This window comes from Manis pentadactyla, chromosome 3 (assembly GCF_030020395.1).
Source record: "Manis pentadactyla isolate mManPen7 chromosome 3, mManPen7.hap1, whole genome shotgun sequence".
NCBI classification, from domain to species: Eukaryota; Metazoa; Chordata; class Mammalia; order Pholidota; family Manidae; genus Manis; species Manis pentadactyla.
This window is the reverse complement of record NC_080021.1, coordinates 35,466,808-35,493,728: the sequence shown is the minus strand read 5'-3', so window position 1 is coordinate 35,493,728 and position 26,921 is coordinate 35,466,808. Positions and strand designations below refer to the sequence as shown.

At 36.0% G+C, this 26,921-nt stretch overlaps 1 protein-coding gene and 1 pseudogene across 4 annotated transcripts in view; one reads left to right on the top strand and one right to left on the bottom strand.

Moving 5' to 3' along the window:
- ZFPM2 (zinc finger protein, FOG family member 2) overlaps positions 1 to 26,921 on the top strand; it is a 462,487-nt gene that overhangs the window by 401,563 nt on the left and 34,003 nt on the right. The gene's annotated exons all lie outside the window — the stretch shown is intronic.
- Positions 1 to 26,921, bottom strand: part of LOC118907564 (60S ribosomal protein L12-like) — a 55,309-nt pseudogene that overhangs the window by 3,968 nt on the left and 24,420 nt on the right.

The window sequence follows — 26,921 nt, the reverse complement described above, 5'->3', positions numbered from 1 at the left end:
TTGGATATTTTGAAGCAGCCAAGGAATACAACAGTAACAGGATATCTGGAGGAGCAAAAGAAGATGGCACTGTCAGTCAGCATTCAAGATCTAAGGCTTACATGAACCTCACACACCCAAGTGGTTCACAGCCATGATTCAAGAGCACGCCTCTCTCTCATGCATCCTCTTTAGGCTACCCTGCTCTATGCCATATGACATGTTTGCTTCCACAGGGTTGTGCTTAATGCCGTTTAAAATTATTTCCTCAGGATAAATGCAAATGAAAAATAGTTATGGTGTGTTTTATCTAGAGATGACTCACATCCTTATGTTCCAAAGAAATAGTCTCGCGTCTGAGCCATTCTATGTCGCCAAAGTGAAGTCCTCTTCACAAGTAGTTGCACATATCTGTAAGCAAAGAGTACTATACATGAATATTTGTCTGAATGTTTACATTACCAAGAAATTTCAAAATATTCAAAGAAACACCACGGGTGTTCTACTTCTCTTTTAGACAGAACGTTTCGAGACTCAAGAAAAGGTGCTGTGCTGTCTGCAGAGAAATATGCAGATAACAGTGAAGTACACATGAGTTAGGTAATTCCCCAGTGTTGTAAGCATCACTAAAGCTGCGATTGTTAGCTATGTAGACTTTGTGGACTATACTGTCTTACTGGCAGATGTAGACAAGATAACTCATTTGGCCCCTCTCCTGTGATTTGCCATATTTGATAAACCTTAGATATTAAACTGTGAGAGGTGTTGCTTAAGAGTTTCATTCTATGTCTCTATTCAGCAAGGCAACACATGTGAATCCTCCTCCTGTATCAATTTTGAGAATCACTCTATTTTCCTCACTCTGGTGTTGAGGTCTGCAAGGATCCTCTTTTACTGTTCCCTTTTAGGTTTCTGTGAATATTTTCTTACTTATTCAGTAACAGACTTAGAATGCCCTTTAGCATGAGGCCTACAAACTCATATATTTAGAAAGATCTCTCGCAAGGATTTGTAATTCATTGCTAACTGAAAAAATGAATAGAGAATTTGTGATTTGCTAACAGTATTGGTTGAAAATCTGAGTATGTGCCCTTTAAGAAAGAAATGATACAGTTGCTTTTAGACAACTAGTCTACCAGGGGTTGAAAAAAATCTTGGATTGAATTTTTAAAGTTGGAATATCATTTTATTTTAATAGCATCTTCATTCCCTATAAAACAATTTTTAGAGCCCCTATTTAGATAATGAGACTCCCTGTGGATGTAAAATACCAGTTAATTTAAAGATTTTAGTTAATGACAATATTATAGAAAGCGGCTTTAAAAAGATATGGTGAAGGTTTCAGAAAAATATTTAAGATGCATATATATTTCCAAATTCATCAAGTGTACACATTAGAGATATATAGTTTTATATGTCTACTATACCTCAATAAAGTGGCTTTAAAATTAAAAAATAAAGTGTAAGGAGACACTGCCAAAATATTCAATGATCATTTTATCATGAATATACAATTTGAGTCACTTTTAAATCGTGCAAACCTTGTTATGGGTGGAAAGTGAATTTTAAGCTGTGTTGGCAGAAAGGAAACAAGCATCTTTGCTATTCTGTACACTACATGACTCCAAATCGTATTTCCTTGGATTTCATGTACATCAAGTAGGTAGTCCAACAATGTGCAGCTACATTAAGGCTTCTTATGAGCCCCTTCAAGGAAAGAAAGCCAATACATCCCTCATCTCCTTTTCAAAAATTTAGCATCTTCATAAACACCTGGAAAGATGGTTCTTCCACAGAAATTTCCCAACCTATGCACAAGTTTACAGTTGTTATTGGCAAACTGTTAGAGATGATATGTCACTTTGATTTACTTCCCTATGAAGAGTTTTTTAAGTATTAATGTTTAAACATCTTCCTACTTTTTAGCATAATATTTTTTTCTCTAGTGAAATTGTGATAGGCCATGATGGTTAAAATTTTAATGAAACTAATGTAGAAATCAAACCACATCACAGATGCCAAAGTATCTATGAGCTAAAGTGGAATTCCCTAAGAACAGAGACCATCACAGGAATGGGAACCTGAATAAAAGCTAACTCTGGAAACTTCTAGTATATCTCTGCAGTTTAGACATTTAGAAACATTTGCCAAGTTAATATTTATCAGTGTGAATGGTTTTGACCTTGAGCCTCTGGTACACTTCAAAAGAGTTTAAATTTACTTTATTAACACTAGCCCTGATGGATATCACATTCCTGAAGAGCCAGTTTGGCATCTTTTGAAAAGTAAGCCAATAAAAATAAGGATTTTTTTCTAATCCTTATTTTAGAATACAGAACAAATAGTTGGCATTTATTAATTTCTTTCATTTCTTCCACACTGTGAAATAAAATGGCAAGCATATTGATAACTGTTCAGACAAACCCATGAGTCACATTATCACCACTGCACAGACTCCCTAGAAGCAGAGGAAAAAGTTAATAAACACTTGAGGATTTATTGATGCTTAGGTTATTTATTGGATTTGCCAATGATTGGCTACACATGGAAGAATATTGCACAAGAACATTATAATTTATTAGACAACTTCACTACCCAAATATTGAATTCTGCTTCTGTACACAAGGACTATTTCTTCTGCTTATACAATGCAAGTCCTTACAGACATTTGCTCTATCAGTAACATCTCTAATAATTTTAATGAACACCAGATAAAAATATCAGTCACTCTTCACATTGAATAATAAACTGATATAACTATTATTTTATCAATTAATAGTTTGCATCTGGTCATTAATTATTTCAGAGTTTTTTTCACACAAAATTCTTCATTCAGCTAAAATGTGTGCATATACACATAAGATTTTGCATATAATTTTAAGGTACTCATGGTCCTCCTGAAGTCCATCTTTAATAGGCTTTTTTTATGTTCATACTTCATATTGGGTAGAAAAAGGGATTTGTACATATGACAGTCTTAAGCATAACTCTGGGAAGATTCCCTACCAAATTCTCTTTATATTTCATGAGAAGACGCTGTGATGTCCACATAACTTTTTGTTGTGGATGTTGTCAAATGATCTTCTATTGAATTATTTTCCTCTGTAGTTCTTAACTAGCTGGGCATTCTACCATACTGCTGCTGATGTCATCAATGATATCATGGGGATAGCACCCATCAACATTGCAGCCCACAAAGTAGGCAGTCCCCAGGATCTCTTTATGGTTCTAGAGAGTTCTCTTGGCAAAGATCCATGCTGCCTTTGTCAGGCAATATGGACAATCTCACCAAAAGTGTTGTTTCCACTGTGCTTAATGTTTTTCTGCTTTGTTCCATTTCTGGGTGGTTCCTTGAGGGTTTTGATGTTGAGAACAGAGGCAGAAGGTATCACCTCCATCTGGGCCTCTCCATTCTAAGTGGTCCATTTCCCTGTAACCCTGACCCTTCTAGTCACTGCGTGGCATGGCAATATCATCACCAGCTTCTTTTGAAGACAGATCCAGGGGCCAGGGCACATGGGGCACCAACTTCCCCACTAGTGCCCCTTAGATATATGACTTTGCTCTTGTTGGGGTCTAACTTGGGGGGTTTGGCCAAGGCAGTTGGTGTAGGATAAACCCAGACGTAGGGTCATTGAAGGACCTTGGCCTCCTCTGAACAGAAAGTCCTCCACATAATTTTTAAATATTCATCTTTTGTATATTTCTTGTAGAGAAACTTGGAGAGAGATTTCTTGTAAGCAAATATTATAATAATATTTCATTAAAATATTTATCTTCTGTATAATTTTGCTGTGCTCCAGAACATAGCAAAGAACCTAGACAAATGAGAAACAGACACAAAGCATCTAAAATTAAATGCATTTCAATAGATGCAAGTACAGATTTGCTTTAAACAAAAACTTAGATCCACAGAAGTTCTTGTATTTTAGCCTAACACTTCATTATTAGAGGAGTCCCTCAGATATTCACTCAGAACTCATATGTGTTCTCTTCAGTTAGGCAGAGCCTATATAGACTGGTTAGTTGGCTTCCTAGCTTACACTGGGTTAGAACATGAACTGTTTGTTGGCAGCAGGCATACTAGCAAGATTAGGAAGTGAACAGCAAAAAAACAACAACAAAAATCACACAAAAGAAATAAAAATGTAAGTGCCAGATCCTTAAGGAGTAGAGTGACTACCCCAGGAACCCTTGAAAACACTTCTGGAAAACAACGCATGCTTCAGGTGATTCTTTGTTCTCTGACCTCAGTTTAAGGAGAAAAAGGGGAAAGAAAAGGAAATACTTCAGATTTTAGTAGGACTTCCATTCAAGAGTGGTCAAGTAACAACATTTGGCCTTTAACATGGTAGCTAATATACAGATCAAAAAACTCAGTCATTGATTACTTAACTATGTAGATTAGGAAGTAAATGAAATGAAGATGTAATCTTTTTGCCCAGTTATTTGATGCAAACTGTGTATGTCTACATGAGTACTTAAATTGCATTAAAGTTTTCTGTGCTATTTCTAATGTTTAGTAATTTACTTATGTTGTTCCCATCTACTGGGATTATATTTATGAATATTCATGTTTATAGTGAGAAATATACAAGCATATAGGGGATGCATACTTGGCTGCAGAACCAGAATTCCCTGTAACCTGTTTTGTAGAAATATTCCATTTGGATAAATTTTCCTTTCAGTTCCTGAGAGAACAGTTTTGGCTGTCTTCCTGGTTGATACCTTTGATTACTCTTATATAAACAGTAAAGACACTTTGCAGTTATAGTTTTTCTAGGGCTTCTGGATAGATACGCTTTTAACAGCTTCTTTCAAGTCTTCTTAAGAATGTTTCAGAAATGGAAGGTTAGAGTTTGGTGCAAAAAAAAGTCAACAGTTTTAAGGAAAGCACTGCCAGTATAAATAATGGATGTCATGTTTTCAGGTCTATTTGAGGAGGCTGAATTTTTATTTTTCTCTCTACAGGTTTGCTTCCTTATTTATAACCCCCTTTTCTTTGCCCTGTATCTTTACCCTCCCCTAGATATTATTGTATTTAGCTTTAAATTACTGAAAAAATATCCCTTAATACTGGTGCAGTCTGGCTAATGGACTTAGGTCAAAATAATTGATCATGAAGACAAGGAAATCCACTCAAATCCCATCTTTATGCTTTTCTTAATTTCATTACATGCTTCACAGACAGTCAACACTGGTTTCAGAAGTGGCAACTATTACTCAGCATTTAAATCCATTTGCCTCATGTAGGTCTGTTCTATTAGAAGTAAAACAGTTCCCAAACACATTTTTATCATCCTCTTCCCTGTCTCCTTCAAAGGTTAAAACACAGACGAAGGGTGAAGAGAGGTACAAGAAGAATTGGTCAATTTAAATATGAGAGATATTAGTTAAAGCCAACATAGCAGTGTTTATTCTAATGTAATATGAAGGATAAAGCAATAAAAAGATAATAGTAAATTGTTTTCACAGCAAGAAATATACCCTAAAGCCAAATAACATTATAAAAATAATAAAATTACCTTTAATTATGGGTGTGCAATTCTATATTATTAAATACCAGGGAAGCCCAGCATGCTAATGTATAAATATAATTATTTTAGTGTCATGGAAAATAAACAGAAAGCAATTTTCTTATAGAGCCTAAGAAATACAGTAAAAATCTTAAATATTCGTCTGTTTTGTTTATTTCTTCATTAAATAGTTACTGCATGCCCACTGTGTGCCAAGTGTTGTATATCACATACAGCAGTGAACTTCTTCCCTGAGGAGCTTATATTCCAATAGCAGAGACATGATGAACAAATAAATGGGTAATATGTATATTGGAGAAAAATATTGCAGAGAGAAGAGTAGCATACAAAGGAGGTTTGAAATTTAAAATTGGGTGGTGAGGGAACACCTCACTGAGAAGGGGACATCTGGGAAAGTCCAAAGATGCTAACCATGCAGCTGTCTTAGGCAAGAGTGTCCCAGGAAGAGGCAAGAATGCTCTGGCACCGTCCCTGGACAGCAGGGTGGCCCAGAGTGGCTGGACAGAATAAAGGAGGAGGAGAGTGTAACACAGGGAGCAGAGGACCTAGCAAAGGAAACTGAGGAGGAGCAGCTGGTGAGGATAGAAGAACATGAGGAGAGTGTGCTGAGCGGAAGCCAGGACAGAACATGTTTCAGGGAGAAACTACTCAATTTCTCTGATATTCATGTAAGACAAGATCTAAGAAATGACCCTTAGATTTAGCAATGTCTTTGGTGATAACGACAAGATCAGAATCCTTACAGATGTGGGCTTGAGCACCTATTGTAAACCTGATTAGCAAATAGCAAGCAGAGATGCCTCTTTTAGGAGTTTTGCTTTAAATGGGAGTAAATAAACAAGAATTGAGTGGTGTGGGTCAGGGGGCATTTTCTTATTATTTTTTAACTATACAGAAATTATGGTATGTTTTCATGCTGATGGTAATGATCCAGTTAAGACTGAAAAAATGATGTTTGCAGAAAAGAGGGCATCTAATACCCAGTTTGGGAAGGTGGCCTTAAATAAGAGCATGGTGAGCATGTCCATAATAATAGTCATGGGAGCAGATTATATGGACATTGGTGCCTGTAGTTGAGTTGATGTGGAAGTGGAAATTGAGTTCTCTTTTGATTACTAGTTTTCTTAGTGAATGGGGAAGCCAACTTGAGGGAGAAGGGATGGGGAATGGGCATTGGAGAGTGAATGGTGTAGGGAAATGTGACATGATTGCTGGGAAACACTACTGACCCACTTTATATCATTGGTCATGAATTTGAAGTGAGTCTGTTAGAACTGTTGTGTTTTCCTTTAGCTAGTTTACTGCTAGGTGTAAATGCACAGTAGGTGAGCAGTTGGATTGAACACAGTTAGGGCTTTGCCAAACTAACCCAAAAAAGTAAGAGTGAGTGAAGGAGTGGAGGATATTGGTAAGGAAGGGCTTATGATGAAGGACACTGTGGTTAAGCTGGGTAAACAGGGGAGTTAAGGACATGAGGGGATGAAGAGAAATGGAAAAAAGGTGGCAATATTGCATTTTAGGTCCTAGTGAAGTTTGTATTGTAATGAAAGTTCTAGAAAGAGTTCATTAGCATGACAGGAGCCATAGTTTGATAACAGGATGCTTTGAATTAAAGTTATAAAAGGCAGGGTCAAAATTATTGGCAAAAAGAGGTGTAGAGAATGAGTGGCTGGAGCTAGGATAGACAGCAAGATTATTGGGGGTCAGCAAGAAAGGGGGTCAAGGAGCCCAGAGTCCATATGATTGTCTACCTGGGTATTATAGATTTCACAGTTACCAAGAATTAAATCAGAAGCAGTATAGGAGAAGATCAGGAACTAAGCTAATGACCTGGGATTCTTTAAATGACTATGGCAAGCTGTGATAGCATGATAATATGAGATTCAAATGCAGGTTTAGAGTGGGGAAGTAGAATAATCTGCAATGAGAAGTAAGGGTAAGTATTCCACCCTGAGGTTAAGTGACAATAAGTTCATGGGAGTGAAACCAGCTACGACTTGAGAAAGAGCAGGGAACAGAGTGAATGTTCACAGAAGAGGTTGAGGCTATGGAAGATTTTGCTGGTAATTTCCCTTGAGTACCAATGGGAGGGTTTTTGGGAGTTGGTAAAGAATGAGAGAGAAGATGTCAGTTAAACAGTATGATGATTATATTATGAGGGTGAGGGTCATGGGAGTCCTGGGCTTCTAGGCATCACAGATAAATGCTGAGATAAAGGTGGCATTAAGTTACTTTTTTATCTTTTTTTAAATTGAGATACAACTGACATCTAACATTATCCTATAGCAGGTGTAAAACATAATGATTTGATATTTGTGTATATTGCAAAATGATCACTGCAATAAGTCTAGTCAATATGCGTCACCACACAGGATTAGTTCTAATTGTGTTAGAACTCGGAGAGTGGTGGTAGGGCTGTGAGTGTCAGTAAGGAACAGCATGGGCCTGGCCAGGATCATGCAGGGTCCTGGTTCCTTCACTCCCCTAACAGTGGTAGGGAAGCAGGAAGAGGTAGTCTATGGGAAACACTCAGATCTCTGGGGTTCTCTTGACTCCCTTTGCCCAAACAGTGAAAAAGGCCCTGTGTGCTTATGATTCTTCAATTCCAGTGTCTATATACCAACTCATTTATTGGAGCAGAAGCTCACAAAAAAATGCTCTTCCTTTAAGGTTACTTTTTCACCTACCACAAAACAAGAATGAACATATACTGCCCTCTTTGAAGCATGTATTTTTAATGCACACAATCCACAAGGACACATTTTTCTTCCATCAGCCCAAGCTTCATGTGTTCATAGTGTTCTTTTATCATTCTCTATTTATTTCAAAGTGCATTTGTTTTCCTGAAGGGCAGCTATGAAAAATAACAATAGTAAATATTTGAATTATTACTGAAAGGGCATTGTGGACTTTTTTATCCTTCAACGTAGGTGATCACTTTTAAGTCAAATCAAATGAGCCCCAGACCTTAAAATCATCATAAACGTGCATGTTGTTGACATGCAAATAGAAAAACTATGAAAATGATGTCCTTTCTTTTCTGACTTACCTACAGAGCTAGGATTGGGCATGTGAAAGTACATTGACTTCCTCCCTCTCTGGCTCTTTATCATTCTTTTTACAGCTATCTGTGGAAGTATGTATTCTCTTAAACAATTTAGTCATGGGGCATAAAGTATGCTTGGGCACTTCACCTATAGCAGCACTTCTCCCCACAGGGCATCATGTTCCCAGCACTAGGATCTATGGTCCCATCTCTACCCTGGGTGGCCAGGAGGTCTCTTACCTATAGTCATATATGCATTCAGCACAATTGTGTTACACTTCAGCTAGTTGCTGAGGATGTAATGTAGATCCAAAATAGACTAAGTCCATGTTCTCATGGAGGTTACTGTCTAACCAGACAGACAGTCACAAATTGAGTCCATCATAGAAAATAACATGGTTCTTTGATGATATGTAATGAGGTGAATACACCCAGACTGTGTGTAGATTTCCATGGGTATGTGTATCTGTGTAGACGGAGGGGGTCAAGGAAAGCTTTCTTGAAGTAGTAGTGATTGCCTGGGCTGAATTTGAAAAATGAACTTAATCAGATAGGAATTGAGTGATTTTAGCTACAATAGCAGGTGCAAATGGCGTATGACAGCAAGTGGATAGTATATTTGAAAAGTTTAAAGGAGGCAAACGTGGCTGGAACATGGACAGAGAAATGACTTGGTGGCAGCCTGGGCTGTATCACTATGCACGAACAGTCGCATCTTGGCTATCTCCCCACTTCATGTAAACACTGTTTGCTCCTCTTTGGCAGTTCTTGGTGTGGTCAATCCCAATTCTCTTAATGAGTTTAAGGGAACAGTAAAGATTGTACATATGTTACTTCTTAAGTATCTGTAGAACTGCCACCCAACAAGCTCTAGATCTTTTCATAACCAGCTTTAGTTTCACATCCTCTTCATATCAGCCCCCTTAGTTTTTTATGTATCCTTATACTACATAACCCTTAACAAATTGTATTACAGTATTGGTTTTCTATATTATATTCTTTAATAGAGACTATTGTATCATTCTCTACATCACAGAATGATGGCCTAATAGTAAATTAGCTCAACTTAATATTGCTCAATAAATGCTGAAGGCATTGCACTGACTTAAACATTTCAGATTGTTCAGAAAAAGGCATCACACCGAACATCTTACAATCTCATGCAGGTGTTTACTGAAATGAAAAGTAACAATAACAACCAAAACATATAACTATTCATAATAAAAGAATATATACAAAGATACTTTGAGAAAATAATTAAGTAAAACAACTTACCAAAGTTATCTTGAACTTATGTATATTATGTATTATAGCAAAACATAGTTATCCAGCTATAACTTTAGAAAGATGTGCTTTCAGAATAGGGTATTATCCAGAAGTTGTCACTTATTATGAATATTTGAGCTTGCTTAGCTTCTGAGAATTGAGAATCATTTTTGAAAAAAGGTTTAATGTTGTATAATTATCACGAGTTTTTTTTTATTCATCCCCATTGTGATTTTAATGTCCAATCATACATGGGAGAATGACAGTTCCATCTACAGAATTGTATACATGCCCAACCAAATAAAAATACTTATTTAAAAAAGAGACTTTTGAAGTGTGAAAGCTATGTACTGAAAATATCTCTTGTCCCTTTTGGAGTGTCTGGGTAAATGAGTGGTAGGGACTTATTAGAAGGTCTTGGTGTCCCATTACACAGCAAAGTTATAGAGTCTAATGTGTCAGATAAAACTTTTTGACCCAGTTGTTGGGACTTTTACAGCTCCTTTCCAAACAATAAAATGATATAATTCCTGATGTATTTATGCTGGGGATGTGTGAAGGAAATATGCCACTGGTAACTGCCATTATTTGTTATAACATTATTTTGTTAAAGTTGAACTTTCGATGGGAATGTTAAACCTTTTCCAGTTGCATAAAATACCAAAGTAATAACAAATGCTCACTTGAAATGTTCTTGTTTCAGTGGCACATAGGTGCCAGTCATAAATTACTGACTTTCTAAGAAAGTTTTGGGAATATTTTGTATTCCCCAGAATAATCTGTATTCTCTTAGTGTGTGTGTGTATATGTGTGTACATGTGTGTGTGTGTATATGTATATGTGTGGGTGTGTATACATATATGTGTATATACGTGTGTGTGTGTGTGTGTGTGTGTGTGCATTCTCTTTAACGTTGGCGGTTGTTCTTGTTTTTGGTGAATTTTGACCCACTGGGGATAGCAAATCTGATCCCAACTTCAGTTCTTCAGCAAATAATCATTCAACCCTGAATCAGAAACAGTCGTCTCTGATGCCCTTTGTTAGGGCAGACACAATCTTTAGGTTGGCCCAAGGAAACCACGCTTCTTGCAGGTACCAAATATCCCCTTAAAGACATTGTCAGTTTGTCGATTTGTCCTGCCATTCCTGGACTAGAATTAAAAATGAAACTGATTATGAAAGTAGTAGGTGTATAAAATAATATTATTAGGTTCAAAACATTTTATTTTTCTCTGAAATATATGGATGCTTGAATGAACTCAAAGGGTCTATGACACAGGGAAAAAAACCTTTAACTACCAATTAAGACATTTTTTTTCTTATTTCAGCATATAAAGACAAGGAAATGTAATCGTTTTAATAATTAAGGATGCAGACTAATGCACACATTTTGCAGTACTAATAAAAACGTCCTGTTATCATCTCTATTTTTAAGAATGAAGAAGGCATTTCCTTAACGCACTTCATTGCTCCCCTTGCCAGCTCTGTTCAGGCTCAGAATTTGATAAAAACATTTCCAAATAGTAAAAATAAAAAATAGCATTAAAATTGATTTAAGTTCAGCTTTCCAAATCAGTTAACCCAAAGGCTAAGTGCTTCTGCACTTGACCTGAGGGAGAGTTTGGTCCCCTTTCATAAGACCTGAGTGTAAAGAATAAAGGCAGCATTTTTCTTCGTCGCTTTTTTAAAGAAGCCACATGTAATGTTCTCTGAGTTAAGTTTTACCATTCATAATGAATGCAGTCTCGCCATTCAAATGCGACCATAAGTACACACAAGATAAGAATTTAATTAAATGTAGATTAAAACCAAACAGGAAAACACACTAGCTGATAATTTTATCCCATCCTCTGGCCATATTTTTTATACTTCCTTCTTGTTCTTCTTTGGGCTATAGCTTATCAACATGCCGATAGTACCATAACTCATTACATCTGATGGTGCAGTGGAAATGTGCAGGCTCTGTGCTTGGATTTCCAAGGCACTTAAAATGCAAAGCATGTAAATGTCCCTGTTATATATAGTAGTGTGGTAATGCTGGTGAAAAGGAAGTGACTCTGAAGAAATCCTGAAACCTCTCACAAGATGCATTAGTATTGCATAATAGCAAATGGAATTTTCAAAGTGGAACCAATTCATGCATTCCCACATCTAAGGGATGGGCTTAATATTTTGAGGTTGAGTTCCTTTACAGTTGGTGAGTTTGAGTGTCAATCAACTTGCTTAGTAGATTTGATTACATAAGCATTTATATTATATCTCTTCATAGGAGATCTGTGTTTTTTCCATTGTTCACCAAATGTGCAACACAATATCTTTGTGCTTGAATATTGTTCTCATTACTCTTATATAAAACATTCCTAAATCATCTCATATTACTTAATCTGAATCTACTGGGATTCTGAAGGTAAGAGGCCATAAAACCTCAATGGTAAAGGATGGAGGGGATAGAAAGCATTCATTATTAAGATAGTTTGTGTCTATTATTCATACTTAAATCAGTTTATCTAACTTTTCCCTACTATATACTTTTAATCATTATAGAATAAGGCAACAGAAAAAATCTTGGTCATTGTAAAGGAAGTTTCTAAGCCAAACACAGTAATTTTAAAATCCAAAAGTGAATACATACTGGATCTGTTCATTAAATATTAACCTAAGGTTTAGTGTCAGTGTGTTCTTCAATGTCCAACCTTCATTTATTAAGCACTAGTAAAGCATAACTGAATCATTTATATATTTGCATTCTTCATATCTAAAACTCAGAACCCTAAGAAGTATAACATACTTTTTATTTAAGCAGTCATAAAATGTTGAGGGTATTCCATCCTTTGAAAGGTAAATAACTAGCTCTTTTTTTTTAACAATGGTTTGTTTGGCTCATACTAATGTGGAGAATTTTTCAATTCAAAGCTCTCTGAAGAAATGATTTAGGATTTTGCTTCATTAATGTAATTTTGAAAGTCTTGATGGTTTGAAGCACTAAATTGATGTAACCATTTTCTCTGTATTAATTGTCACATGATCACTTTGCACTCAAGTTGGTATAAAATGATCAGTTGCCATAGCTGCCAATTTTGCTTTAGGAATAAACCAAGGGATTAACTCAGTTTTCAAAGACACCAAAAATTTCCCCATCTAAAGAAACAGTGTTTAATGGAATGAATCTATGTTTTCTTTTCACTTGGGAAAAGAGGAATCGGTGTACGGACATGAGTTGATTTGCTGACCCTAGGCTGGACAATAATGACTTTATCAGGATACTGGACACATTGCTGAGGCATCAACTCATTTTCCTTTGGACGCTTTTCATAAATTAGTTTCATTGGTGCTACAAAGAAGGAGTAAAACAAAACTACAGAGAGTAAAACTGAAGTCCAAAATGGAAAGATGTATTTTGGGATTTTGAAATAATACATTAAAAATGCTTTTTCTGTTAAAAATGCTTAAATATTAAAACATAAAAAGAAAACTGGTCAAGTAGTCTGCATATACCCAATATATCTGTACAATGTATAGGAGATAAAATTACCAGTCTCTAAGGCACACTGAGAAAATGGTAGACCATTTAAAAAAGCAAAAACAAAACAAAACAACTTCCTACGTGCCATGAAAGCAGAGAAAGATTTCTTTAAACATTAAGTCTAAGAAATTAACCCCTTTTATCAAACACGTTTTTAAAGCAAAAAGGAGAAAAATGTTACTATGAAACTCATATTTCTTCCTCTGTGGGAAGAATAATATTATATATTATTTCTACCTTATTCTTTTCTTTGAAAAAGCTCGAGGAAGCCTTAAGGAATCCCTGCCTACCTTGCAGAATACTCTTACGGTGTATGCTGGCAGTGTTTTGTGTTTTTCTCCCCTCTGGGGCTACAGGCTCTTCAAGAGCAATCCTCTAGTGCCAAATGACTTTAGGTCATAACAAATATTATTTTTTAAGATGGAAGAGAATGGGAGAGGAGGAGGGATGGAGAAGGAGAAAAGGAGAGTGGGAGAAAGAAGAGAGAATAAAAGATAGGAGGAAGAAAGAATCGGTGGGAGGAAACAAAGAGAGAAGTGAGGCAGAGAGGAATTAGCTGCCCAGGAAAATGCTGTTCTATTAGTTCTAGTACTTACTAGTCAAACTGGAAATGATGCCAATTTTAGAAGTATTGAGAATGCGAGCATCATGAATATTTTAAGGAGAAAAATACGGAGGTAAGGGTATGTAAGATTTATCTTGAGCCACACCAATGAATGTCAATGACAGAAAACAGAACAAGAAATATACATTTGATAATGCTTTATCAAGGGAAAAACAGATTTTAAAAAAGGGGCAGTATTTATTGGATACCTACTGTGTGATGGGACTTTGTATGTTATTTTACTGAAATCTTAAAAAAAAAACCCGAAGACTGATTTGTTCACATTTTATAGATGTAGAAACTAAGTCTCAGGGAGACTGAGTAACTTACCTACCATCAAAGAATGACTAGATTCCAGAAGGGTATGCAAGAAGAGATGTGTGTAGTAACAATCTATACTTGTCTCTGCAACAAAGCCTGCTACCTGCAAGGGTATGGTTTTAGTGAATTGTATGCCTGTTGTATCTGAAATAAAACTTACTTTATTTAATTAATTATTTGAAAATATTTTACAAGCTGCTATATACTTAAGGCCTTTTTCAAAATTTTATAATTAGCATGGAAGACTTTGATTTTTAAATCAATATTATTCAAGGAAAAGGAAATTAAATTAGTATAATAAAATCTTTTGGTGAGGAATAAAACCAATATTTCGGCATTATGTATTAAGTAGTCATTTCTGTCATGATTTTATTGGGCTCCTTGATAGATTAGGATTTTACTCCACATGACACATGTGTCTATGGTGATGATGTATCTTTGTTACTGCACTTTGGGCTGTTTTCTTAAGGCTGAACTAAGCAGGAGTAATGCCCATAGTTGCTCGATTCGGAAGAGCAGCATTGGAAGAGCACCAGCAATTTTGCCAAGAAGAAAACTGGAGAAATGTATCTTAGAAACAACTATGACATTTTAAACGTAAATAAAAGAGATCCATTTGGAGGAATACATAAAAAGGATTTTCAGGAAAACAGGCTTACCCTGGAACAAAGCTACTAAAGAGAGCTTCGACCACCCAGGATATTTTAACTCTATCCTTTGTCTGAGGGATACTGCATTTTCATCAAGCTCTAAAATAACTAAGTTATCAGCTCAGCATGCAGACTTGGAAGTGAGTACAAGGTAGATTTCCCAACCAGATTCAGTAATTTCTTCAACATATCCTCTCTGTTTATCAGGTGCACGTAGCAAGGAAATGTGAATAGGGAAAATGTTTCCCTACCAATAATCACCCTGTGCAGAACTTAAACATTTTTACTAATGCTTGAAAGTAAAAACCTGATTTATTTCCACCTTTCCCAGTTGCATTATGGTTATGTGGGAGAACCAAGAGGATTAAAGAGTCTGAATGGCTGGGAAATATTATGTGTGTCAAATAATTAAATAAAAATAATTACAACAGAGACTAGAAGTTAAAATACTATTAAAATAGTTCTGTTAATAAGTAGTTACCATCACCTCCATGGCAGTGGCAAAATTGGAAGTGGGATCGTAACAAATGCATGTTGTAACATTAAACAATAACACATTCTTCCTAGGAAAACCAAAATGACAGGTGTAGCCATTGATGCTTCAAGCATATACTCTGACCTCAAGACTCACAATCTGCTACAGTCTGTAGAGCACACACTGTGGAGTGAGAATTATGCTGAGGGAAAGAAGGACTAGAAAATGTTGCATAGGAACTTCTGGTTATTTACTGCAAACTATGTATTTCAATGTCTTATAGAGATAACATTTTAAAAATAAAATGGAAATGAAAAATCTCCCTGACTGCTTACTTCTCTTCCTCATTACCTTAAACACAGAAGGAAGTGAGTGAGTGATGGAGGCTATATTTATGTAGCTTTTTAAATGGATGATGCTGCAGTATTTGACCTTAGGTAGGTTGTTAAAAAAAAAGAGAAGTTCTTCAACGAAGTATCTCTTATTTATATCTGAAACTGGATTCTTGATACATTTTTTATTTAAACAGGTTACCTTAATGATCAGTGCTCATAGATTCTAGAATTATGCGAAAGATGAAAATAGAGCTAACATTAGTAAATTCATATTTCTGAAATATATTCATTATTACATTTTGTGGTTCTCTATAGATCATTACTCTATGCTTGGTTTTGTTCAATTTCCAATTTTGTCTAATTCTCAGTCACAATTTTTACATTATAACCCAGTGAAGGTTCTTTTTTTCATATCGGTAACCATTATTTGAATCATAAAAAAATGCATTACAGTATTCATAATGTACTGCCCATGTGACAGTTTTTGAACTTTAATATTCTTTTCTGTAATGTGCCGGCTTAGCAGCCTATAAAAGAGACATATTGTTTGTAATGTTTCTTACCCACAACAAATGATGTGATTCTGGGTTTTATGAAATGGCAGTAGTTTTCTAAATTTGTGATTCTTCTGTGTTCCGTCGTCAAGAACAGTTGTACATCTGCTCAGCACAGACTTTCCGAGACTATGAACTTTAATTGAGGAAAAATAATGAGGGTTCAGGGACTACTGATATGAAGTCGGTTGCAAAGCAGGTGCCCTGCTACCAGATCAACGGATTATTTACTCCTTTGTCATAAACAGGAAACAGTTGGTTGTTTTGTGGTGACTACACGCATATTTTAGAACTGTTGTACATATTTTCTCCTTCCTTGTCAATATAGAATCATTTCAAATAGTGCTTAGTTTATGATTCAACATAACTATATAGAATAAGCAAACGACACTTGTTCTGTTTTAATAATTAACCACCTTGTTTGAAAAAGAACTTCAAGAATGATTTAAAGAACACATATCATCTGTGCTTCTAGCCCTTACCTCTCAAGTCAGATGGTTACAGTCATAAACCCTCTATAGAATTGTCTAAATATTTTTCTGCCTCTCTTTATAGACATTTGAAAATAGTAAACCTTTTTTCCCTTAAATACATAAGGAAATCTAAAATATAAATTGTAGATAATTTTAGGATTTCATTAGGACACCCTTATAGTTTGTGCAAGTTTTTCTAAGTGCATGAGTAGAATTTCCTTGTGATATATTTGGGAGGTTGAGAGGGTATGCGAACAAAGCTCTGAATCCTTTTCTGACTGCAGAAAAGAAGCACATGGCAGGCTTTCAGTAGCCATCTGATTTCTGAGAGTTTTGAAACACACCTGACATATTGGGCCAACTTAAAAGGCTAGGCTAGGGTCACCCAAAGGGGGTGCACTGCTCTCTGAACACTCCTCGCTAGCAAACCGAACAAAAGGCTTGTTGGATGCCTGGAATTAGCTGCTATTTCCACCATACAAGTGACTTTTCGTGTTGCATAATGATATGCTGGAAATTTTAATCCCAGGTTCTATCTAGACAGAGATCAGTGGTTTAAATTCTAATGATGGGTTTTGTGACATGAAAGTCTGACTTTTAACACTTGGAGGTTGGAAACCACAGAAACCATGCCATAAACTTCATACCCAGAGCCCATCCATGGACAGTTCCCCTGAACACCCAGACAGTTCACACAAGCCTCACCTCTCAGCCAGACATGATATCATTGAACCCGTTCTTGGGACTAGTCTTCATAGTATAAATATTTTATACTATACTTTACTATAAATCTCTCTTAATTCCTTTTGAATTTGGGATGACTACTGGAAATCTGAATATGTTGGAAAGAATTGCCATGGTAGAAAAACACATGTATGTTAAAGAAACTTAGATTTCTAAAATGCAAATGATTGAGCCTAAATCCACCAAATAATCAGTAACTTCAAAGTACATTTAACCAAAGTATGATATTTGACAATCAAATTAATCTGCCTAAAAGTTTAAATACATTTTGGTTACAAAAAATCATGTTTTTCTTGTTAACAGTGATGTTATAATGTATAATGTATTTTTCCTACCACACAGTGGTGACAAAAATATCATCAAATGTGAAAATAAAAAATACTTTAATTTCTATTCATACCAAATAATTGCTGCTAGTTAAATGTGTCATCTTTAAGTGAGGATTGGGTTTTGTACTGATGTTTTGGCAAATGTTTATACTCAGTATGGGTTTCTTAGCATTTCTAGTGTACTATGATATATTTTAAGCATATTAGGTTTAGATTTTTAATCCATGCCTACTAAATGTCACATTCAACTATTATTCACTGCCTAGTATTTTTCTTTTTTATAATTATAATAATAAATGTAGTTAACATGATAAAGTTGAATTTCCTATCAGTATTGTAGGAAAAAAGACACAAATGAAATCCACTTTATTTTTTCCAGTGGGATGGATGGGGATTATTAGTTTAGAGTCAACAAAATTTCCTTTCAGTCCAAAAGCTAGGATGGGAATCAGGGCAAAGTGCAATTATGAACAATGAAAGATGTTGCTTCATTTCTACTGATGAGAGGGCTTAAATTTAAAGATAAGTGGCATTAATGATTTAAAAACAAATGTTCAACTATAAATCTATATTCAACTGTCCTTAAAGAATTTCTCAGGTCCACTGTCCTGAAAATACATAGCATCAGACAGAGAATTACTCATTCATAAACATCTGCTTTATTCTAGACAGTAAAAAGTAGTAAGTTCAGGCTTCGAAGCTCTGTCATACCACCCAGAGATGATAAGTTTGAGATGAAGTAACATCAATGAAAATTCTCTGAATAAAAGGCATCAGGAGCAAAGTCTTTGTCTAGGACCCCTGATCTCTACAGATGAGTATTATACCTGAATTTCTTGTTCTATAACCTGCCGTTCTCAATTGAATCTAATTTCTCAAAAAGAATACAAGAAAAGTGAATTGTAAGAGAAAAGTGGTGCTAATTTTTTTCTGTGATGGAGGTTAAGCATGTGATTTTCTTTTTTCCTTTTTAACACAGATGTGTCTGAAGGATAACAGAGAACAAAACCAGGACATGATTTGTAAGCCCAAACATGACCATTGCAAAATTGGCACTGGCTGTAGAAGATTTAAGTAGCTATTGTTAGGAGGATTTTTATACTGGGTGAACAAGTCTGCTATAGATACAGACCTTCGGTGCATCTGCTTTCCTGCATTTGTGATGGTCAGGGGAAATTTAATGTGTGTGTGTGTGTGTGTGTGTGTACACACGTGCGTGCACACCCATGTGTATGAGAGCTTGTCGTGTGTGTGTGTGTGTGTGTGTTGTAATAATTGTAGCAGCAATCTCAGTAGGAGACAGGGAGAAGGCTAAGTCTGTTTTCAGGGAGATGTTCAATTTTGGCAGAATAATGAAACTTTTATTGTCTTTAAAATGAAAGTTGATTTTCTAGGAAAATAAAAATCAGATAAGAAAAGCATTTGAGAGACTTCATAATGATTTTACTGACATAATAAAAAATTATTTTCCAACTGAAGTTTTGAACCTACAATAAAACCCTTTTGTCAAAAATTACCCTTATACGAGGAGATTAAAGCATGCTACAAGGCTTTCAGAAATGTCATTTTCAGAATACCTTCTGATGATTATTGGCCTCTTTTTTTCTGTAAAGTTCTATAGAGAATATATTTTAATTAGCTTCCACTTGATACTACTTCATACACATTGCCCAACTCTGACCCAACGTCTGATCATATAGAGCACATTACAAAAGGAACTGGTCATTTGAGTGCTTTAATATAGCTTTGCATTAATGTCAGGCATCATTTAGACAAGGCTTTAGAAGTGTTATTTTAACAACTGAAGTGTGTTGGGTAGAAGAGGCTTAATCTTTATAGGAAGAACAATTTCAATTAGCTCTAAAATATTAATTTGTTGGTGCAACTATATACTGTAATGTATTTGGCTACAAAACATCTTATGAATAATACACTGCTAGAATCCACTTGCCTTATGATGTAACTAATACTGCCTTTAAAACCAAAGGTAGCTAATTTTATAACCAGCATGAATCAGTTAAAATGAAAAATAATTTTTAAAAACATGACCATTTCTTATGTTACTGGCTCTTTCTATACCCCCAAAGGAATTTGTAAGGCTATAAATAAAATATCCAATCTCTGGCTAGTAAGATATTGAATAGGTTTTAAACATGATATGGCTATCTGTCTTAAAATTTTAAGGGCATTTTTATTTATTTGTTTACATGGTGAGAATAAGATATTCTCCCTGGAAACAATTTGTCTCACTGTGGAAAGTGTGAAAACATGAGGACAAAAATAACTGCATACCCTAATCCTACTATTGTGTGTCTGGGAACTAAAAATGCTGCTGTTCTGGCTTTTACTGTCCTTGAATATCTCCCTGAAGCTTTATCTTTCCATTGTGCCGGCCGTTGATTGCAACACGTTGGCACTGGTTTTCATGGGTGCCCATGTGGTCCTACCTTAAGGTGAGTGAGAGTCACATAGGTAAAGACTCTGTAACCCTTTCGAAAATATGCTGTTTTTCCTTCAGCTAACCAAAAATCTGTGATTGCCTCATAAACTTCTCAGGGGCTGCCTGTACCCAGCAAAACAGAGGTGGCTCTAACATGCCTGAATGCTGTAAGCCAGCATGGAACACTTGTCTCCTGGCTTGGGTGGTTTTAAAACTGCTGTTACACGACACTCAAGCAGCTGGAGGAAGAGCGAAACCCTCCGCTGGCCAGTCAAAGATTTCATGCATCCTGACAAATGCCTTCCCACAGACTAATAAAGTAGGAACAATGGCTTTTGCATAGGAAGGCCTAAAAAGCATCCATCACCTTCTATAATCCTCTGAGTGACACTCGTGGTCAGCAGTGGCATTGGTCACATTTAACCTGGTTAATTCCCAAATATATGGAAACTAGATTTTTTTTTTTTAATATAACCCTATGCCATGTAAGACCAAAGCGGGGGAAATGCTGAGGTTTAAGAGCAAAGCAGAGGCCCATAAATGCAGTTTTTCCAGTAGGTAAAGGAGGCTTTTGTAGTAGATTTCATGCAGCAGTTGGCATTGGCAGTATTGCAAAAAGAGATGTATTCTGTTGTGCTCTGTTTGATCAAGTGCTAAACCCGTGTGATCAATAGAGAGACAGATGTCGGGTGCAGATGGCGATGCCGTGGTACCTGGGGCAGCGCGGGCCTGCCAGAATGACAGAATGGGAACAAGGAAGAGCAGCAATGCAACAGAATGTGACAAATGAAATTAGGGCTTATACTAGTCAATAATTTACAGCTAATACAAAGTGACAGAATTTTTCAGTACCCAGTATATTTTACTTCCAGTAATGCAATAGCCAATAAAGGCATATTTCATGCAACATAATAAAATGAAAGCTGTGGGGAAATACAGTCCAACCATGTTTTATTATGTTACAACTTTTAAAATTGATCCCTGAGAGAATACTAATAGCATGCAAGTCTTGTTAGAGTGACGTCTAAACAGCATTTTATCTACAAATTTATAGCAGGCCCGTCACTTACTCTCATTGAATATTAGACTCATAATTTGAAGACAGATAACTCTGTGGTGACCAAAATGAATGTGCTTTACCTAAAAGGACATATTATTAAAGACTCTTTCAGTCGTTTATAAGATTGTAAAAACAATTATCAATTTCAACTTATTAAATAAACATTTTAATTCCCCCATATTAATGGGGATGTTTAAGCAGTCACCTGTGTAATTAAAAATGAAAATCTAAGCACATATTAAAAAATTTCCTCCATATCCAGGCCAAAAGCCATAGTTAATATATTTGGAATCTATTTTATGACTCTGTATCTCAAAGTACATTGATAAATACTTTGAAGTGACAACTTTTGCAGCAATGGTTAGTGAAGCAATTGATATTCTTTTGTGACTTAGCCAGATTCCCCATATTCTTGAACACACACATATACATATCTAGAAATGACCTGCTAATAGTCTGGGAATATTTCAGGGTGGATGAGCAGAGTCATTCCTAAGCAAAACAATGTGGTGGGTTCTTTTCATTCCATTTTTACCTTCTTTCTCCTCCTGGGCTTCTATGTTCTGAAGCTATGCCATTTCTGCAAAAAATAACTTCATAGAACTGCTTATCAGCCTGGGACCTATCTCCCCACTCATTTCCCCCATTATTCAAGTATTCACTGGGCAATAGAATCCTGGAGTCCTTTCCCAGGGCTTTTGTAACCATATCCAAATAAAATTCTGAAGTTGGAATGCCCGCAGTCAGGGGCTGTCTGACTGAAGGATATGGGTTTCCTAACACTTACTCAGATGCAGTAATGGGCAGCAAGACCCGTGACTGCCTAAGACATTAACAAATGCATATTAATAACCTTAATAGGAGAGAGTCCATGCTTTTTGCAAACTTTCCTAAGTGCTTGCATTGTGAATACCAAAGAAGACCCAAAACATATCCTTTGATGGCAGTAATCATCAGCATTTGTCATTGGCTTAGGTTGGGAACACTTGAAAATTACAGCATCATAGTCAGTGGGGACAAGATAATAATGGTTACTGTAGTTCTGAAAATCTGGGGAGTTTGCCTATCCAAGATGATGCTTAGCAGCTGAAAATCACACACACACACACACCACGCATATGCACACACACTATTTACTCAACATAAAGTTGTAGTTATTTTTATACAACAGCTAGGCTAAATGATACTTAGTTGTGTCATAATTCAAGCTTACCTTAACTTAAATATACATGAACCCATGGCCATAAAATAAGTATATTTACTAAAAGTAATATGCAATAATATTCTAGATATTTCAACAGACATGTTTTGGGGTTTGCTATTTCAATTGTTCATTTGATTTCAACAACAAAAGAAAACCTCCTCTATGTTTTGGGAGCCTCATTGTAAAATTTTCTCAACATATTGAGCAAAAACCTTGACAAGATGTTTAATAAAGGAGACTAGTTCAATGTACACTTCTCAGTTATTCTAATCTACCAAATATGAGAGCTGTGTTAGAAAGCACCCTTAACTCTGCAGACTCAGCAAGAAAGTATGACTCAGATAGTTGGTCTGTCACAGTAGGAATGGATCATTCATTTTGGAAGGCTTCTACAGATGGGCCCAGACTCATAGGAATGTTGTGTTTGACAGTAAAGGCCTTCCTGGCCTGTGTTATCAGGCATCTCTTTATTTGGATCAGGACATTCCCTTCCAAAGATATTTTTAATATGCCATGTGATAGGAGCTACTTGGAGATTAGCAAGGTTACAAGGTATTCAACTGGATTCTTACTTTTATGTAGCCCTATTTCACACGTAACAACGAGTAAGCTTAGGCTCACAAAAAACAATTTTATTTCATGTGCAAGCTCTAAAAATTCGCCTGGAGTTGTCTCATGATGGCAGTATTTATTGGCATGGCATCATCACTTTACCCCATCTGTCAATTTTGGTCTTTGAATCAGTTGAAAGGAACCAATGTGCCAGCCTTTTAATTTTAAAAATGAAGAAAGTGAGCCTCAGAAAAATTAGATGGATTTCCTGCATCCACAGTAGCACATGCTATATAAAAAAGTCAGTTCTCTTGTCTTTGCTATCATGGCCAAAGGTAAGCAGAACACTAACCAACCTGGGTTCCTTTCCTCTTCATAAAGTCAGCCTCACCCATTCTTCATAAATCAACTCAAATCCCATTTGTTTTCCTAAGGCTTCCCTAACTACTCTAGGCCTATTGATTTTCTATTCCCCAAACTCCTGTAACAAGTGATTTGTATGATTCAGCTTGATACATGAATTGTCTCTTAATGACTACGTGTGTGTGTGTGTGTGTTCACAACCCACCTAGATAATAAGTTCCTAGAGTCAAAGTGCTTGACTTCCTTTATTAATACCTTGAACTACAATCATAGTAGGCATAGAAAAATGATGAATGCATTCATATGTAAATGACTTCAACTATGAATTCTTTTCACTCAACAGTACCCTCTCTACTTTCATAACTTGCTTATTGGTCGAAGCAAGAAGGATGCCTCCCTAGTGGTCCTGCCTATTGATAGGGATAATGATATCCCTTTGTTTAGCACATGTTTATTGTTTGTGTACATGTGCTGGACATTCTGGTTGGCTTTAAGGATATAATAGTGAACAAAACAAGACTTACTTTCTGCAGCTCTGGAGGGCGAGACACTGAACTGGCTGAATCCATCAGTCAATCAACAAGTGAGCTAAACAACAGCATATTTATCAAGGCAAGGATATGTTATTTTTATTTCATGGTACATTCTTTAGGACTTTTCTTAAAGCAAGCAACTGGGATTTTGGGGTAAGATAGTAAGAAAATGTATTTGAAATATCAACAAACCCTCTTTTGAAAGGTCTAAGCACATACCAGATCATTTGTAAATAGGAAAATGACTGCAGTTAAAAGCAAAAGGAAGTAACAGAGTATCTCAGTCATGTGTGAGTCACACAAACTTGAGACCCTTCTGTGGGCTGGGTATTTTATATGTGCTATGAAATCCTCAGAATAAATTCAGGAACTAAGGCTATTACCCCATTTTGCAGAAAAATAAACTGAGGCTCAGTGACAATAAACAATTACCCAAAGTAACATAGCTAAAAAATGACCAAATTGTAATAGAACACAGAACATGAATTTGTCATCTTGACAACCTTTTAAATCGAACTAAACTGTGTCGCATTATCTCTGTTTCACCTGCCTCTATGTCAGGGGTCTTTTAAAGACAATGTTAGTCTTTATTTCTCACATATTATTTATATAGGCATCAAGAACATTTCATATGCAAATGTCCACTGGCATCTCACTGTACAGATCCAGTGGTATCGAAGGTCTGCCTAAGAGTCCAGTGTTAAGGGACAGGAGAGGAGAAACCTATCACCCTTCTTTTATGAAAACAGGATGACCACTTTGAGTCCATGTATTCTTTTACCCTCTGCTCTCCACATTGCCTTGACCACAGTGTACATTCCATGAATAAAGGTTAGTAAGTGGCTGAATAAATTAGGGATGAAAATTATCTCTTACTTGTCTCTTACTCATGTTTTGTGCCACCTAATTTGTCCAGGTAATTTTGGCCGGTAAGTTACAAATTCAGGAATAAAGGAAGTCAGACTCTGCTTTGATTTTTTTCATCCTTCTAAATTGTTGTTCTTTTTATAAAGTGATAGAGAGGCTAAGGAAAGTTCCATGATGGCTCAAGAATGCAGAACTGGGCTTCTAACTTCTGTACTGTTAATGCCTCTTTGGACTCAAGGTGACTTAATGATTTGTATAATAATATCTATTTCTCTGTATCCCTTAAAAGCCTCTGTGTATTATTTCACTTCTAAATATCGTATTTAACACAGAAAAGTGCACAGCAATGGAAGGCAGGAAACTTTGCTGATTAATAGCATGAACATCTTGTAAAAAGTTACAGGGAGTTTGATAGAAAAAGAGTGGTTTCAAAAGGATAGATTTTATTGTTTGATCCTCAGCAACAGAGTGGAAACGCAGTATGAAACAAATGCAGTGAAATTGACAGATACAGTATAGGAAAAGCATGTAAGAAACACCTTGAACAAAAATAGAAGTAGTGGATTTTTTTGTGCTGTTCTTTCCTGTAAAACATATGTATGATATGTGTTAATGCACAGTCCTCTGAGAAGCCTTTGAAAATCAATTATACTGCCATACATGTTCTTGACCTACTAAGAATATATATACTGATAATATTCATTCCAAGATGGTACAAGTTCTTAGACTGAAATACTTAACTTTCCTCACTGTGGTAAAAAATTAATACTCTGATGAGTGACAGCACACAGGTTTTTTTTTTCATAATGGAGTTTTGGTAACATAGGGTCGACAGAGTTAACACAAATCCTATTCTCCAATAAAGGCAGTTACCAAGGGTCCTGATTACAGGAGGGGTCATAGCTCACTCCACTATCTATCCTTTCAAACCTTCATTTTGGTGTCACCTATATCATGTTAAACTGGCATAACTCCTTGTGAGTGGGCACAATGCCAACATAACAGATGGCTCTGATCTGGGCATGCCAAGGGACCAGTATGTGCATCAAGTTTGACTATTAGCAATGGAGTTTCCATCCAGGAGTGTTGTTCATATAAATATTTTTGCACATTTATAGTTTTTATCTTTAAAATGAATGCCCCAAACTATGTTACACACACACACACACACACACACACACACACACACACACAACCTCTCCCAATTGCTTTAGAATTAAATGCTTAACCACATTTTGAAATATAAACAAATCCAGACTCAATGGTACAGTACTGATAACACATGATACACTCTTTAGCCCTGGGTTAGTGTTTCCAAACTAGCTATATTGTTAAAATTTAGAAGATCATTATTGTTATGAATAGTATTTGTCATGTTATTTATTGAAGCATATTTTAAAAAATTCCTATTCCAATTTCTCTAAGTAAAGTGAATTGTATGTAATAAATATACATAGTAATAGAAAATATATGCTAGCGAAAAAAATTAAAATATTACATTGGTGTCAACGACTGCATTTCTCTTTTCTCATAGTTTCATTTGCTCTGTCCAGCTTAAAAGAATCTTAATCTGTGACCTAAAAAGCAAGACAAAACAAAAAAAAATCTCAATATTTTTGGACCTCTGTGTAATTATAAATACATGTAAATCGCAAGAGTTTGGGTGTACTGCAGCCATATCTGTTTTCTCAGTTCCTAGCATACAGGATGTTAGCAAGGGCATATTTATTCCAAAAATGCAGCAGCAGACAATAGAGGTCTGAAAGCTAAATAGAGCCAATCTTCTTCAGGAGTAATTGTCTGAAATCAGTGATATAAATCACTCCCCGAAAGACAACCACCGCCAAAGAGCAGCGGATGCGATGCGCTTCCCGGGGCCGGTGCCTTCTGGGACAATTTCCCCACGGGTGATAGTTTGCAATCTGCCTTAGCTGATGCTTCCAGGGAATAGTCTTTGCCATTCCAGGTAAAATAATTATGAGGAGGGGGCAGAGCACGCATTTTTGAAGCCCCTTTTCTGTGCTTATACCTGTGCTATGTCTTTTATGTAAAATGATCTTATGTAA